Below are 17,789 nucleotides of genomic sequence, written 5' to 3'. Positions count from 1 at the left end.
ACCAAAACTTTCTTCCAAGCCTGATATTCAAACATTAGTACCTGCTTTGAGGACATGGAGAGCAACATCCAAGGGGTTGGAGAGCAACATGTTGCTCACGAGCTACTGGTTGGGGATCACTGCCTTAGGGTATATAAGGAAAATGCAGCATTTAAACAACCCCAAAATAATATTATATATATATATATATATATATATATATATATATATATAATCCAACATAATAGCAGGTGCAGCAGAGTAACAAGAAAACTCTTCCCCCTCGCAAACAAATGTTTGGAAGGACCATGCAGTCCAGACACCCCTGTTCCCCAAGTCTCCCCACAACTGCAGGGTCTGACTTTCTGTTTTGCTATTTTTACTGCAAGAGATAAACTGCATCCCTGGGAAGCTTCAAATTAAAATTTCAAATTAAATTCTGTTTAGTAGCTATTGAAAGTAAGAAATCTCAAAAATATAAGCAGTATTGAATCTATGTGTACAAACAATAAAGAAATAACAAATATTGTAAGAACAGAATTCCTTCACCTTCTCGCAGCCTTGTCAGCTTCTTCTCTGAGTGCCTTAGGCTGACCACCTGGGTGCCTTGGGATTGACCTGGACATTCCATTTTTTTAGTTTTCTGATAACTGTCAATTTTTCAAACAGCCAAGTTGGTGAGTAATATATCTACACAGACTGACAGCTAATTTGTCACATAGGTGAGTATAGTTAGAGGGTGCAGGGGATGCACAGATGTGTAGGTTGTTAACACACATCTTATTAATATAATGGTTTTTTTTCCTATTTTTTCCCATTTTGTTACCCTTTATTTTGAGTTAAAGACAGGATTTGGGGGCATCAAACAACTGCACTACACTAGTGATGGGCGAATCTGGGCCGTTTCCCTTTGCTGAATTATGCCGAAACATATTGAAGTCAATGGGTGTCAAAATTATTTTGACGAGAGCGACAATTTTTATACGCGCGATTATTTTGTCCAAATGCATTAAAGTCAATGGGCGTCTGAATAATTTTTGACGCAGGCAAATTTTAATGCGCACCCCAATTTTGAGGCGAGACAATTTTTTGGCAACGCCGGATTATTCACCGGCAAATTGTCAACGCAGTTTAGTGAAAAACATTGGCGGACGGCGAGACGTGAAAATTCGATGTGAATCCATGCCTGCCAAATTTATTCACCCATCACTATACTACACTGGATTATAAATAGCATGAAAGGAAAATAGCTACTTTATATATGTTTGCTTTGATTTACTCATAGACCTTAACCACACAGACTGGGGGGTTCAAATGTTGAACACTGTTAAGCTGGCCATAGACTCAAAGATCCGCTCGTTTGGCGACACCGCCAAATGTATTGTTATTATTACTCATCTTTCTATTCAGGCCTCTCCTATTCATATTCCAGTCTCTTATTCAAACCAGTGCATGGTTGCTAGGGGAATTCGTACCAGATTGCTTAAAATGCAAATTGGTGAGCTGCTGAATAAAAAGCTAAATAACTCAAAAACCACAAATAATAAAAATTTAAAACCAATTGCAAATTATCTCCGAATATCTCTCGTTACATCATACTAGACGTTATCTCAAAGGTGAACAACTCCTTTAATGAGGTTTCTAAAAATTACTTTTACAGGTATGGGACCTGTTAGCCAGAATGCTCTGGACGTGAGGTTTTACACATGACAAAATTATTTTCCGTAATTTAGATCTTCATACTGCTTAAAAATCATGTAAACATTAAATAAACCCAATAGGCTGGTTTTGCTTCCAATAAGGATTAATTATATCTTAGTTGGGATCAATTGCAAAGTACTGTTTTATTATTACAGAGAAAAAGAAAGTCATTTTTAAAAATGTAACAAAAATTTGATTATAATGGAGTCAATGGGAGACAGCCTTTCTGTAATTCTGAGCTTTCTGGATAATGGGTTTCCGGATAATGGTACTGCTATTGGCGGATGTTCATTGCCTGGTTAAGATTAGCACACAGATAACAAAAGTAAATAAAAACAATGCACACATTTCTCTGCAGTGGAATGATCTATAAGAGATGTATCCAGATCTGGAAGCTGAGTGGATATTTTTCTTTTTTTTTATTACAGGTTAATTGCTTTTTAAAAAGCTGGCTCAAACAATACTATCAAAACACAAACTCATATAGGCCATAACCCACACAGGCTCAAGGCTACTCGCAAGATAAAGAAGTGAACTATTGTCTTCCAATAACACCAAAGTGATTAGTTGTTGGTCTTTTGTTGTTGAAGTATCTGCAAGGAGTTGGTGACTGGGGCACTTAACAGTCTGAGATGTTTGAACAAGTTCTTGTGTAACTCGTATTATTTCTTTGCTCCTGTTGACTTTACGTGGGTGGGTTTGGCCAGTGCTGTGCAGATAATTCTTTATGAAAGAACTGCAGTGACAGCTCAAAACATTGTCAAGGCTGCTTGCCTGTGTCAATCTGTACTCTCCATTCACAAAAAGCTTAGGTAATCCTTTGCTGATTTCAAAAAAAAATTGAACTCGTTGAAGAAATGTTCCAAGGGTATGCCTTGATTTGTAAAGAAAAATGTAGGCTTCAGTTCATAAAGATTAAATCCCTTGACTAATCCCGGGGTAGCCAGGTAGATCAGAATTTTTCCAATAGATCTCTGACCATATTTTGGTCGCACAAAAATCGCCTCAATCATGGACCAATAAGCGGCCAACTTGGTCTTGGGGGGGGCTGAGTCGGCAGCTTTTAGACCAGGTCTGGTTTTGCTTTAGTTATAGAGAAATTCCCCCCTGGATGCTCTCTGAGAGCAAGTGGATGGTGAACAGGTAAAGGTATAGACCTCTTTTGAGGTATATTTTAGGCCTTCTCTGTGGTGGGGATTAACTTTAATGTGGGTGCTCATTACAAGAAGGTGGTGACTGGCTTGTTACTGCTACTGAATATGGGAGGGAAAATATGGATGAATTCTAAAAAATCTATGCAGGGCCGCCATCAGAAATCAAGCGGTCCTGTATGACAAAAGTTTTTGGGCCCTGCCCACCCCACTGCAGGCCACACCCTAGAACCACTACGAATCCCCCACCACAGGGGGCTCAATTGGTGGTCAGGTCCCCCTTTACAAGTTAAAGAAATCATTGGTGGTCAGCCCCAGGCCTGGACTGAGAATTAAAATAGGCCCTGGAATTTTAGGTACACAGAGGCCCAATCAGCCCACACAGAGGCCCAAACAGCCCCCATCAGCCCACTAAATAGTGACTTTCTATGGCACCTTATAGCAGCCCCTCCATTTGCCACAGATTGCCAGTCCGGGCCTGGTCTGCCCCCCAAGTTAAAAAAAATCATAGGTGGTCAGGGCTCCCTACAAGTAAATAAAAAAAGTCCCAGGCCGCCTACACCTTAGAAAAAAAACATTGGTGGTCAGGGCCCCCACAAGTTACAAAAAAATTTCAAGATAAAAGAAATACATTGGTGTTCAGGTGGCCTTCTTCCCTCCCGGCGGGCATTCTTCTTCGTTCTTCTCTGGCGCAGCGTCTTTGTTGTTTTCCAATGCGGCTTCTTCATTCTCTTCAGTTGCGGCTTTGTCACTTTTTTTCCAGAGCAGCTTCTTAGTTCTTTTCCAGAACGATATTCTTCTTCCTTTTCAGGGGTGGCTTCTTCGTTCTTTTCCGGAGCAGCTTCTATGTTCTTTTGTGGCTTCTACGTTGTTTTTTGGAGCGGCTTCTTCTTCTCCAGAAATCCCTCAGGCCTAGGACAAGTGTGACCCCTGTGTCCCCCTGATGGCGGCCCTGAAGCTGTGTAAGCTGGCATGTCTCTACAGCCTTAAAGACTGGAACTATTTAGGTACTTCCAGGGGGTTATAAACACATGCAAATATAATAATTATGGTCAGTTCATAATAGATTAAAGTGGTGAATCTATAAATATCCTGAATTAAGCCGGCTCTAGAATCACATAGGGGCAGATGTATTAAGGGTCGAATATCAAGGGTTAATTAACCCTTGATATTCGACTGGCGAATTAAAATCCTTCGACTTCGAATATCGAAGTCGAAGGATTTTGCGCAATTCGTTCGATCGAACGATCGAAGGAATAATCGTTCGATCGAACGATTAAATCCTTCGAATCGAACGATTCGAAGGATTTTAATCCATCGATCGAAGGATTATCCTTCGATCAGAAAAAACTTGGAAAGCCTATGGGGACCTTCCCCATAGGCTAACATTGACTTTGGTAGCTTTTAGGTGGCGAACTAGGGGGTCGAAGTTTTTTCTTAAAGTGACAGTACTTCGACTATCGAATGGTCGAATAGTCGAACGATTTTTAGTTCAAATCGTTCGATTCGAAGTCGTAGTCGAAGTAGCCCATTCGATGGTCGAAGTAACCAAAAAAACACTTCGAAATTCGAAAGTTTTTTTTCCTCTATTCCTTCACTCGAACTTAGTGAATGGGCCCCTTAGACTGCATCACTGTCTTTCCTTCATTCTACAATATAAAATGTAATTCCTAATCCAACAAGTGTATTTTTTACCTGTAATATTGGTGTGGAGGCAGACGACAGCTCATTTTGCCTGGTCATGTTCTTTCAGAAAGAGCCAGCGGTAGAACTGCAATGCAACTGCTTTCTGGCAGGCTGTTGTTTCTCCTCCTACTCAGTGTAACTGAAGGAGTCTCAGTGGGACATGGGTTTTTACTATTGAGTGCTGTTAGTGCTGTTCTTATATGTACTGGGAGCTGTAATCTGGTTACCTTCCCATTGTTGTTAGCCTGCTGGAGGTGAATGGAGGAGTGTGATGTCACCCACTTGCAGTGCAAAGAGTGACTGAAGTTTATCAGAGCACAAGTCACATAACTGGGGGCACCTGGAAAACTGACAATATGTCTAGCCTCATGTCAGATTTGAAAATTAAATATAAAAAAAAATCAGTTTGCTCTTTTGAAAAATGGATTTCAGTGCAGAAGCCTGCAGGAGTAGGACTATTTACTGATGTATTTAAAAAAAAAAACATGTTTTGCCATGACAGTATCCCTTTAACCAACCTGCATAGGAAGTGGAACAGAACCGGAAGCATCTCTTATGCATATTGTGTCTGAGAACTCCAGCAACTTGTAACATGTACCAGGTGCCGTAGCTAAGCCGATCCTGGGAAAGGAAATCCCAGTAGTTACTTGTGATGATTTCACATGTGTTTTTTGGACTATTGTAAATCTGAGCTTCAAAACTACAAAAGCCGTGTAATCGTTTTGATCCCCAACAGCCCACGTGTATGTTCCACTGCAAGTCCTTTCTGCATCAGCGATAGCAACGCTGTCAACACATGTCTTTGCATGGGAAATTGCCTCCTTTACCCTTAGCAGCCTCTTGCACAATGAATCGATGCTACACCAAAGGAAGGCAGCTAGAGCGGCAATGGGCTGGAAATACTCCTCTAATAGGCGCCTCTGCGGTGAAACAAAAACATGACATTTTGCCATGGAAAAAAGCTTTCATGTTAGCTGAGAAAATGACATGCATCCTCTTTTTAAATGACGCCAAAATGACTTCCTTAAGCTTTATTGTACATTTATCACCAAAATGCAAACTGCAAAATGAATTAAAACTCAACAAGCAGGCTAGGCAGGGCCACCAACAACATTTTCTGGGCCCCCCTACAAGTTAAAAAAAAACATTGGTGGCTAGGGACTGGTACAAGTAAAAAAAAAAACCTTGGTGGCCAGCCCCCCACAAGTTAAAAAAAAAATAGTGGCCAAAGGTTTTAAAATTGTTGTCTGGGTGACTCAACTCCTACTTTGGCGCAACTCGGCTCCTCCTTCAGCGCAAATCGGCTCCTTCTTTTGCACAACCTGGCTCCTTCTTCAGCACAACTCTGCTCCTTCTTTGGTGCAACCCGACTTCTTCTTTAGTGCAACTCGGCTCCTTCTTCAGTGCAACTCGACTCCTTCTTTCACGCAACCCGGCTCCTCCTTCAGCGCAACTCGGCTGCTTCTTAGGCGCAACTTGGCTCCTTCTTCATCGCAACTCGGCTCTTTCTTCAGCGCAACTCAGGTGGGGTTACTGCTATCCTAGGGTGCAATTGGGTGGATTTCTGCTGCTTTTCAGACTATTAAAAATTGAGCAGAAGGTTTTGAGATGAACAGCTCCTTGTAATACTGGGCTTTCCAGTTTAAAACCAGATGGATGGAAACCCTACATTCAGAACGCACAAATAAATGTAAACACAAGAAGGTAGAAGTATTCTGTTAAATACTGAATCAACAGAGTGTGTTATACACTTAAAGGAGTGTTATAAATGTTCTTTCGGACTGGGCAAAAACCTGGTGGGCCCCACCGGCCCAGATCCGCTCCCTGCACTGCCGATTACTTCCCACCATGATCCCCGTTCTTGGCCGCGCAGGAAACTGCACGTTCGCTTGTTCGCCTGTGAGAGGGGGGCGGGGACTGAAGGGGGTTGTGGCTGGGGAGCCCACGGGATGGTGTGGGTGCCCCTGAGGCCTAGGCCCCCCAGTCCGACGCTGAATATATCATATTACCCCTTACATGCTTTGATCTCCCCACTGAGTAGCATCAATCAATAGGGTGATCAATCTTTAGGGTACTGGGACTGTTGCCAACAAATGGGACAATGACCTGCAAAGATTTTGATGTGTTGTCCAACTTGCCAGGCTAGTCCAGATTGCACAGGTCTGGTGTCTTTGGCACTAAATGAGCTGCTAATCCCCTGTAAATCTGCTCACTGTTAATGGGCAGTTATTAGCATTGTAGCACATAGTACTTGGGTTGCTACAAGAAACTGAGTGTCAGCTGCTTTGAGTGTCAGCTCCTGGCTGCCATGTGCTTCACATAAGGATTCTACCCATGGTTCTACCCAAGTACTGCAGACCCCACCTAAGTTTAGGGGTGTGCATGCAATTAGAATAAGTAATGCTCCAGTTTTCCACACCAATAACATGGCTTTTTGCATTTTCATGACTACAACATTGCATGGCTTTACCCTGCGACAGATACACCTAAATAGGATCAATCCCTTTGATTGTTTGGTAAAGTGCTACATATGCACACACATAAAATTAAACATGTTTTTTTTTTTCCTTTTGTTACACAATAGGATTGAACTTTCCTTGTAATATGATCTACAGCAAACATTAGAGGACTATTAATGGCCAACAAACAACATCCATCTTTCCTTGTGAAACATTAATGGACCGGTGCATTGAAATGGCTGAAGAACACTGCCAGTTACAAGCCTTGACATGTATAATTAGCAATTTCTTCTTCTGGAAACGTAATTGTAAAGCACCTCAAACCACGTGAGTCCATGTTACGCCACTAAAAAGGGATAAAGTCAACATAAAACCACAGTTGTGCTTTGTTGCAGTCAATTGCACAACAAAATCCCATTCATAAAAGGGGTTGCTCACCTTCAAATTAAAATTTAGTATGATGAAAAGAGTGAAATTCTAAGAAAATATATACAGAAAGGGATTAGATCCACCGGCAAGGAAGCTTGAATTATCCCGTGGGATTGAACCAGAGGTCTGACTTTGTCTGAGTGGATTTCGTTTTTGAGAAAGAAGAGCAAAGAAACCCTGTTACCACCACAAATTATTTTTTAGGCAAATCACCAATGGATTAATAAATGTAAATAGTTTGTATGAAATTGTTAAGAATTAATTAAAAAGCCGATCCACTCTATCAATCACTTATACACACCAATGAATTAGTACTGGGTATGTTATTTTCTCTCGTTTCATGATTAATTAGTAGCAATAACAATTAATGTAATTATCAGGCAAGTTCCCACGTGTAAATCAATTAAAGATAGTTAGTGCTTGTGCGAAAATTGATTAAATTGATTATTCTAAATTGCCATATACCCCTTTAGAAAAGTACTACTTAGGGCAGGGCTTCACGGGCGATTTCGCAGGGAATCCGACGCGCTGCGCAAAATCGCAGGCGTCACGTCGGATGCGACGGAAACAAGGTAATTAATGGCAGTGTCGGATCGTGTCGCATTGTTGATGCGACGCGACACGACTGTCGGACATCCGACAGTCGTGTCGGGTCGCATCAACAATTCGACACAATGTGACAATTGAATTACTTACCTTGTTTCCGTTGCATCCGACGTGACGCCTGTGATTTTGCGCAGAGCGTCGGATCGCTGCAAAATCGCCCGTGAAGCCCGGAAACAAGGTAAGTAATTCAATTGTCACATTGTGTCGAATTGTTGATGCGACCCGACACAACTGTCGGATGTCCGACGTGATGCCTGCGATTTTGCGCAGCGCGTTGGATCGCTGCAAAATCGCCCGTGAAGTCCTGCCCTAAGGGCTCTTACTCACGAGCGGTTGTAGCTGCGCTCCCCTGCGGCTGAACGCAGAAAAACGGAACACAGGGGAGCGCAGCTACAAACGCTCGTGAGTAAGAGCCCTAAAGGGGTATATGGCAATTTAGAATAACCAATTTAATTTTGGAAGCTCAGGTCCATACCCAGCCAATTCTTCTTTATGTTGCCGTCTTCATGATGACACAAGTAAGCGCCGAACACTGGTGGAACGCAACGTTTGGATGCCAAACCAGTGTTAATCAGTATTCATTGTTTCCAGGTTTATAGGCAATGGGAAATGTGTGGGTGTGACCTAATTAATTTCATTATAAAAAATTATAATTAAAAAACAAGCCAGTTTCTTCATATTTTTAATAGGGTTTTATAACAGGGAGGGCATGAAATTTGCATTGTAGTTCAATGGACAGATGATGTAACCTAAATAACTATAAATAACCAGCTTTCTCAATATTATGCATTGACTCAGCCACAAAGAAAGCTCTGAATGAATGGGTCTGTTTTTATTGTATCTGAGCGTCTCAGTTTTAGGGCAGAGACACACGCTCAGATTCGGGGAGACTTCAAAATAAACCTCCTGCCGGTGATTTTGATTCTAGCCAGCGGGAAGCAGTTCGGGGAGATTAGCCGCCCTGAAGAAGAGACTTAAGGTGGCCATAGACGTAACAATTACGATCTTTCTTGGAAAAGATCTTTCCAAGAAAGATCGTTCATTTCAATACACACGTGGAGCTGAATCCTCAGATATACAGGTAGATATATGGGAAGAAACAATAGAATTCTACCTGTACCTGATGATTCAGCACTAACAATGGCCGATGTTTGGGTCCCTTCAAAGGCACCCGGTCAAAATTTTCCGTCCAGCCCGATCGACGAGCTGACGGATATCCAAGTCTTCTGCCGATATCGGTCGGCTCTTTTTCCACCATACACGCAACGAATATCAGACAAAAATTTGTTTTGTATGATATTATCTGTGCGTCTATGGCCACCTCAACTCTCCCTGAATCTGAGAGATTCTTAGAGATCCTCCTGCGAAGAGATAGAAAATATGTGATAGCTATACAGGTATAGAACCTGTTATACAGAATGCTCGGGGTTGTGGTTTTCTGTAATTTGGATCTTCATACCTTAAGAGATGTGACACATGGGCAGATTCGGGGAGATTTAGTCGCCTGTTCTTCTGGGCGACAATCTCCCCGAACTGCCTTCGCGTGTTTTCCCGTACGCTATAATGAAAAGTCGCCTGCACTAAAGCACACGTGGCGCTTCGTTTTCCGAAGTTGCCTCACGAGGGAACTTCGGGCAACTTCGAAAAACAAAGCGCTGCATGTGCTTTAGCGCAGGCGACGTTTCATTATAGTGGACCGGAAGACACGCGAAGGCAGTTCAGGGAGATTGTCGCCCAGTCGAAGAGGCGATTAGTCGCCAGGTGACTAAATCTCCCCGAATCTGCCAGTGTGTCACAAGCCTAAGTCTACTAGAAAATCATGTAAACATTAAATAAACCCAATAGGCGGGTTTGCCTCCAATTAGGATTAATTATATCTTAGTTGGGATCAAGTACAAGGAACTGTTTTATTAGTACAGAGAAAAAGGAAATCATTGGAATATTTGGATAAAATATAGTCTATGAGAGACGGCTTTTATGTAATTCAGAGCTATCTGGATAACAGATCCCATACCTGTACTATATTTCCATTTCCTTTTATTTTGAGGTGCCACATAGTCCCCAGTCTGTTTGGCAGGATTAGTGAATTAGCAAATAATTAGGCAGTGAGGCAGGTGGTTGGGATGGAGTCTTGTGTTGTGCAGCATCTGGGGGATGAATATTGCGCTGCAGCTGCTGCAGGGGCCACATAAGGTCAAGGTAGGAGCACTCAGAAAGGCAGAAGAGTGTATTCAGCTGCACGAGGGGAAACGTAGCCCCTTCAGCAAGTGCTGCCCGTCATGATTTACTCACTAGCAGCTGTTTAGAGTCATCTACTGCCTTACAGCCTCTAGGAAATTGTTCTGTCACAATTAGACAGTTTAGGTAGTAAATTAGCTAGCTTAGAAAAAGATGAAGTTCAGCTCTCTACATAACACAGCCCCTCAGTATTACCCTTAGGAGGGAAAAGTCCTTCCAGCTCTGAAAACTTCTAACTTAAAATTGGGATAAGGTCTTGTGGATTTCCGTATGCATGCACTTTTTTTAAATCAGAGATTCCAAAAACCACGTGAGAGGAAATTAACACTAAAACGGTTTTTGGTGAGATGTAGAATTATTTCTGAGCCAGTCCAGAAGCATGAAAATAATCCGTGAATTGACCATAGCCAGATTGGCCCTGACAGATCCCCATTCTACATGAGACCTCACTCAGTTTTGGGTAAGACTGTTATTTGGAATAGTCCTGGAAGAACTGGCACAGTTGGCAGGTTAATTAGAATACTAAGGGGTTTTATCCGCAAAACTGGAGTTAGTTAAGGGCATAGACACACCCTTGGATTCTCCCCGAACTGCCTCCTCTGCATTCCTGCAGGCTAGAATGTAAATCGCCGGCGATAGGCTTCAAAAGTCAGTAAAAAATGTTATGGGTGCCCAGCCACCCCCATACATTTCCTAACATATGGCACATAAACTATACACTGGGCTCATGTTTTAGGGCAATATAACAACTTTATTTTTTTTTATTAAGCTTCCGCCAACGCTAGCGCAACTTCGCTTCGCCTGCTGCAGTAATGCTAGTGCAACTTCGCTTCGCTTGCTGCAGCAATGCTAGCGCAACTTCTTCAGGGTTTGGCACCCTGGACGCAACTTCGGATTTTAGTGAATTAGCGTTGTGCTTGCGAATCTACGCCTGGCGAAGTGTTGCGATGTGAGCGAAGCCGGCGCTGGCAAATTTCCGCAGGTTAGTGAATTTGCCCCGTAGTCTTTATTATCCTCCTCCCCCATTTTACATTTCTCACACTGGTCCATTATTCACAGTTGTTACCAGGCCTGGACTGGCAATCTGTGGGTTCTGGCAAATGCTGCTGTAAGATGCCATAGACACTCACTATTTCTTGGACCTCGGGGGGGGGGGGGCTGTTTGGGCCTCTGTGTACTTAAAAAGCCAAGTCCTCAGTCTCAGTCTGGTGCAGGTGCTTTATTGAAAAAATAATGAAGAAATGTATTATTTTACTTATTGAAGAAACAATCACCTCTACCCCGATCAGTTGGAGCCAGATGAAGCAACGAGGAAGTTTGTACAGTATATCAGTATGTTTGTTCTAAAATCACTGTATTTCCTTGTTCTTTACGTGGGAGGATTAGTGTGTTTATATACTAGTGGCTGAACGTGTGCCATCATATATAAGTAGGTAGCAAGGTGCATGTGTATGTCTGGGTTAGTATACTGACCTGTATGGGTGACGCTGCTGTTGGTGTTGTGAGTTATGAGTATATTTATGTATATCCTGATAGATGGTGTGTGTGTGATTGTGCAGAGCAGTCGGTATGTGGTTTCATGCTCCCTCTATTTTCAGTTGTTGATCAAAATGTCTCAAAAAATCCTATACAAGTAAATTGAGAGCAGTGGCATTTCCTTATGGCACATTGTGGTGAACTCAAGTTTCACTGTTTAATAAACGTACCCCAGTTAGATAAAAAAACATGCAATATACAAACTTGTGATTACAGTCACCCTACATCAATGTCCCAAAACTGCCTCAATTCTGATCCTGACTGTCTATCAGGCTGCAGCCTCGAACCACTGCTCTGCCCCACCAAAGCATCTAACCCTACCAGGCCCGGACTGGAAATCTGTAGGTTCTGGCAAATGCCGGAGGGGCTGATATAAGGTGCCATAGAAAGTCAGTATTTAGTGGGTTGGTGGAAGCAGTTTGGGCCTCCTTGTGGACTAATTGGGCCTCTGTGTACCTGAAATGCCAGGGCCTATTTTAATTCTCAGTCCGGACCTGCACCCTACTGACTGGGAACCACCCATGGGCACCATCTAAAGCTGCCTCCATCTAGTTCCTTTTTGAAAACCCCTTACCGTCCAGTTCAAAAATCAACCTACAAATTCCAAATGTAACCCTGTCCCTTGTGAATTATATGCTTGATATTCCCAGGTTAGCAGATTAACAAGGCAAAATGAGGAGGCAGCCCCAGTGGGCACCCCTGTCCAACGTCATACCACCCAACTGTCCCCTTTTTCACAGGACAGCTCAACCCGCAGTCCCGGATTGTTACTGAAATGTCCCGACTTTCCCTTTGATCTCCTGCACTGAACAGCCAGTAAAAGATACAACGTTTCTAAAACTTAATTGGCATTTGGCAGAGAGCCCAGAATACATGGCAGTTGCACTTAGATACATTTGTAACAATTTATGATAAGCAAAGAAACAATTGTAACCATTTACGATAAGCAGGTCTCTTGGGGAAACTGTGACTCGCAGCTTGAAGGGCAATTCACCTTCATTAGCAAAACTGTAATAACACATAAAACCTGACCTTAAAAACCATAGAAATGTGTTCAAACTTTCCATAACCTGCCAAATTTTGTAAAATGGACATGGTAATTAGGGGGTGTGGTCAAAAAATTGGTGTGGTCAAAAAATGGTCACACTGCGCTTGGCAAATCTTTTTATCCTTCTTTCTGTTTTCAAAATGTTGGCAGATATAGGAGGCTACAATTTTAATGTTATTGTTACTTTGTATTAATGATTTTCTGTGCAGACCCTCTACTATTCATATTCCTGTATCTTGTTCAGACCACTGCCTGGTTGCTAGGGTTAATAAGACCCTAGCAACCAGATAGCTGCTGAAACACCAAACTGTAAACCATAGGGAAAAAAAAAATGATGACTAACTGCAAATTGCCTCAGAATATCATTGTGTATATCATTGTAAAAGTTACAGGTGAACTACATCATTAATCACGACAAAATGCTTTTCTTCCCAAAATCCCACGATTAAAGGAGAACTAAAGCCTAACTAAAGGAGTAGTTAGAAATGTTGTACATTATGTTTTAAGGCTTCTGTACCAGCCCAAGGCAACCACAGCCCTTTAGCAGTAAAGATCTGTGTCTCCAAAGATGCCCCAGTAGCTCCCCGTCTTCTTTTCTGTTGATTCACTGCACATGCTCTGTGCTGCTGTCACTTACTGAGCTTAGGGACCCACTCACAATATACAGTACACATAGAATAGAAATGTCACAATATAAGGCTCATTAGTAATTAATACAGATAATTATGCTGGAAAATCAGTGCAATTAGCATCAGAATTTAATAATCAGCAAACCTGTAGCATCAGCTTATATTACAGCCAGGGAAGCTCATTTTCTGCTGGATAATTAGTGACGAGCCCTAAGCTTAGCTTCTCAACAGCCAATCAGAGCCCACTGAGCATGTGAGTGTCACAGACACTTTCCAAGATGGTGACCCCCCCTGTGACAAGTTTGAAGTCCTGGATCATTGCTGCTATTGACAAGCTCAAACTTTAGCCTCGTGCAATAAGTTCACTATATAAAATACGGCGTTTTTATCCATATTTATTTTTATGGCTTCGTTCTCCTTTAAGCCAAAAAGCCACATAGAAACTGGAAGTAGCTACAATTTTGTTTTTACTCCTGCAACATTTAAATGACCCGCATTGAAGAATGTTATGAAGCCACAAGCAGTGAACTGTGGAACTGTAGTCGTGCTGTAATGTTATGGAACAGAAGGTACAAAAGCAGTGCCCTATGTGAAGGCCTGTAGAAAAAATAAAGGCGCCACAAGAACTGACAGGGAGAAAAACACTAACAAAGCTGAAAGTCATGAGTCATTGCTAAGAATACATTGCATCCGGCACCTGAGAGAACGTACAGGTACAAAGACGTACAAGAGGCAGACTACGGTGCAGACTTGGCGCCAGAAGACAACGACACAAAGATGGAGAACGCACAATATTTCCATTTTTGATTCTATGGAAAATTGTGTCATTGTATGGGCAGGTCTAGTGTAGGGTTGGTAACCTGCAGCCCTTCAAATACTGTTAAACTACAAACCCCAGCACCACCTGGCAGCCCCTTTGGTTCATCCCGATTTTACTCTATGCCTATAACATAGAATGTGAAGTATTAACCTTCTAAGTGGCAGCTGTGGCAGCTGTAGGTGGGTTGTTGGGACTTGCTTGTCTCTATAGAAATTATTCACACCCTGCTATGCTGGCCATTATGGTCAGGGTCGGACTGGGGGGTTCAAGGCCCACCAGGGATGCCACATCAGGGCCCCCACAACCCCCCAAGGGCCCCCTCACCAGTCGCAGCCCCCCTCTCCAGTAAACTCACCTCTGCCCTCTTCCGCCTCCTAGCAGCACATACCTACGGCACGCTCGTTTTTGTGGGAGGGGGCGGAGCGGGTGGGGCAAGAGGCAGATCGGTGGGGCAAGAGGCGGAGGTCAGGAGTGGAGGGGGAGGAGGTCTCACTCTGTGGAACGGGTTCGGGGCCCACCGGGTTTTTTTCCCAGTGTCCCGCCGGCCCAGTCCAAAGCAGGTTCCTCATACATAAAACTAATAGGTGGCACAGGGGGTCAGTGGCGTAACTAGAGTGCACTGGGCCCTGCAAAAAAATCTTCAGAGAGGCCCAGCACACTCTGATCCCCATCCTCCTGCCCATTTCCTGGCCCACCCACTTCCCACCTGGACTCTGCCCACTCCCCGGCCCAGACTCCGCCCACCACGTTGACGCACTTTGCTTCCCCGCCGCAGGTAAGAGAACAGCTGGGTTCTTGTTGGCTATAGAGCAGGAGTGCCCATAATTTTCTAATGCAAGTCTACTTTTAGGTGGTTATTTACTAATAGGGATTTCGCCTCGTTTCGCCAAAAAATGACGCTCATAGTCTTTCGCCGGCGGTGAATTTTTGGCAAAGCGAAACGTGTCAAATTTGCCCATCCCTATTTACTAAACTCCGAATGCAAAAATCACGAAAAAATTGTGAAAAATCGGACCTTTAGAAAATCATGAATTTTTCGGAATTTATTAAACCCCGAGGATGGAAAAGTCAGAATCTGAAAATCGGGCATCTCAGACCTGGCGATCTTCTTCCTGCTGTGAACGGCGTTTTGGCGCATGCGCAGTAGGAGCATTTTGCCGGTACGGATCTGCTGCGCATGCGCCAAAAGTCACGCGCATGGGCAATAGATCGTACCGGCGAAATGATCCTACTGCGCATGCGCCCGTTCACAGCAGGAAGAAGATCGTGTGGAAGAAGATGGCGTCTGTGAACTCCCTGGACTGGACCTGCGCAGAGGGGTAAGTAACAAAGTTAGGGGCATTTGCCCAGCGGACAGGTAGGCCAGGGGGAGGAGGGAGGGTGGGCAACAAACGGGGGGGGGGGGTTGCGCCGACGAGGTTTCCTTCCCCTTTAGTGTAATAAATATCTGAATGAAAATCATGAAACAGGAGGGTGATATATACAAGCTGTTTGTTGACAGTGTCTTGAGATCTACTGATCCCCAGCTAAAGGTCTACTGGTACATCCCGATGTATCTTTTGGGCACCCCTGCTATAGTAGAAGGCCTCCCTTTTCCCCGGGCCCCCCTGCAACTGCTGGGTCTGCTCCCTCTATAGTTACACCACTGCAGGGGATAATCGAGTGATCACGGCAAGGGGAGAAACATTACACATGCCATGAAACTTAATGTGGGCTGATTCCTTATTGTACTGTATGTGACTAACTGGCCTCTGGGGCAAACATCAGATACTGTACAAGGAAACAAACACAGCATTGTCATCTTTCTATTCTATTATTCTGCTCATTATTAAGGACATATTGTATAAAAGAACTGGGCCTCCTCTTCACTTGCTCATTTCCCTGTTGGTTCACCTTTAAGTAAACTTTCAGTACGTTATAGGATGGCTAATTCTAAGCTACTTTTCAATTGGCCTTCGTTTTTTTCTTTTTTAGCTTTTTCATTTATTTGCCTTGTTCTTTGTCTGACTCTTTCCAGCTTTCCAATGGGGGGTCACTGACCCCATCTATAAAACAAATGTTCTGTAAGGCTACAAATGTATTGTTACTGCTACTTTTAATTTCTCGTCTATCGATTCGGCCATCTCCAATTCATATTCCAGTCTCTTTCTAATCAATGCATAGGAGCAAATTTACTAAAGGGCGAAGTGGTCATCACTAGCAAAAAATCGCCAAAACGACACTTCACAGGGACATCGCCAATTTACTAACAAGCGTAGAGGACTATTCACTAGCAAAAGAGCTCAGCTCCAACAAAGTTTTGCGTCCTTACCCAGGCAAATTTTCTCTTAGGCGAACGATCGTTACTCTGCAAATTCATCAAAGTGCGAATTTTCCACTATGTTACCCTTTTCGGTAGAGTCTGCTTCACCACGATAAGATGAAGCTCAATCCTATGTCAGTGACATTATATGCTGAAAAGTCATAAAAAAAGAGAAAACTGCATTTTTTCTTATTTTAAAGTGGGATTATTTTTAAAAGTTGTAACTGTTAAATATTGATTTTTTATTTTTAACTATTTGAGGGACATGCCACATATGTTTTAGGGTGGGCTCATGTCTAGGGCATTAGAGGATCTTTTTTGCCTTTATTTTGCTTCCTTGGACATATTTAATAATAAGTGGCGACTTGAAGCATTTTCACCAACATCTCTAATAAATATTATAAATTAATTAATAATAAATTAATAAATTGAACAAGTGTAGGTGTGTTTGCGAAGTTTCGGCAGAAAGTAACGATAGCAAAAGTTCGCTATGAAATACTCGCGCTGACGAATTTTCTCTTGCAACACTTTGCTAACGTTCTTCTGCCAAGACGTAACGTCATGTTTTGCTGCCATTTACTTACGAAGTTGCGCAAAGTGTGGTGGAGCCTTCCGAAGCGAACATTCACCCTTTAGTAAATTTCCCCCATGGTTGCTAGGGTAATTTGGACTAGAGAGCTGCTGAATAAAATGGCAAATAACTCAAAAACCACAAATACTAAAAAAATTAAAACCAATTGCAAATAGTCTCTCTCTATTGGGCGAATCGTTCGAATCGAAGGAATAGCGCATTCAGAAGCGTCACTAGAGGGGGTGCGTGACGCACAGCCGGGCCCCGCCCCCCTCTGAGCGGCCGAATTTGGCCGCATTTGTCAACGCTGCGCGGTCTACCGGGGGGCCCTGAGGGGGTGCGGGCCCTGGCCCGCTCGCACCCCCTGCTCCCCCGGTAGTTCCGCCACTGAGCACATTCGATCGAACTTGATTCAAAGTTTTTCCCAAAAAAAACGTGGATTTTTCAAAGTCCACCAATTGACTTCAAATAGGTTCTAAAACAGCAATTCGGCAGGTTTTAGATGGCGAATGGTCGAAGTTGAATTTTTAAAGAGACGGTACATGATAAATTTCAATATTGAATTTTCGATTTTTTTTCAAATTCGAATCGAATTTGGACTATTCCCTAGTCGAAGTACACAAAAAATAGCTTG

The sequence above is a fragment of the Xenopus laevis genome, chromosome 8S, assembly GCF_017654675.1.
Source record: "Xenopus laevis strain J_2021 chromosome 8S, Xenopus_laevis_v10.1, whole genome shotgun sequence".
Taxonomy (NCBI): Eukaryota; Metazoa; Chordata; class Amphibia; order Anura; family Pipidae; genus Xenopus; species Xenopus laevis.
The sequence above is the reverse complement of the archived record's forward strand: the minus strand, read 5'-3'. Positions refer to the sequence as shown.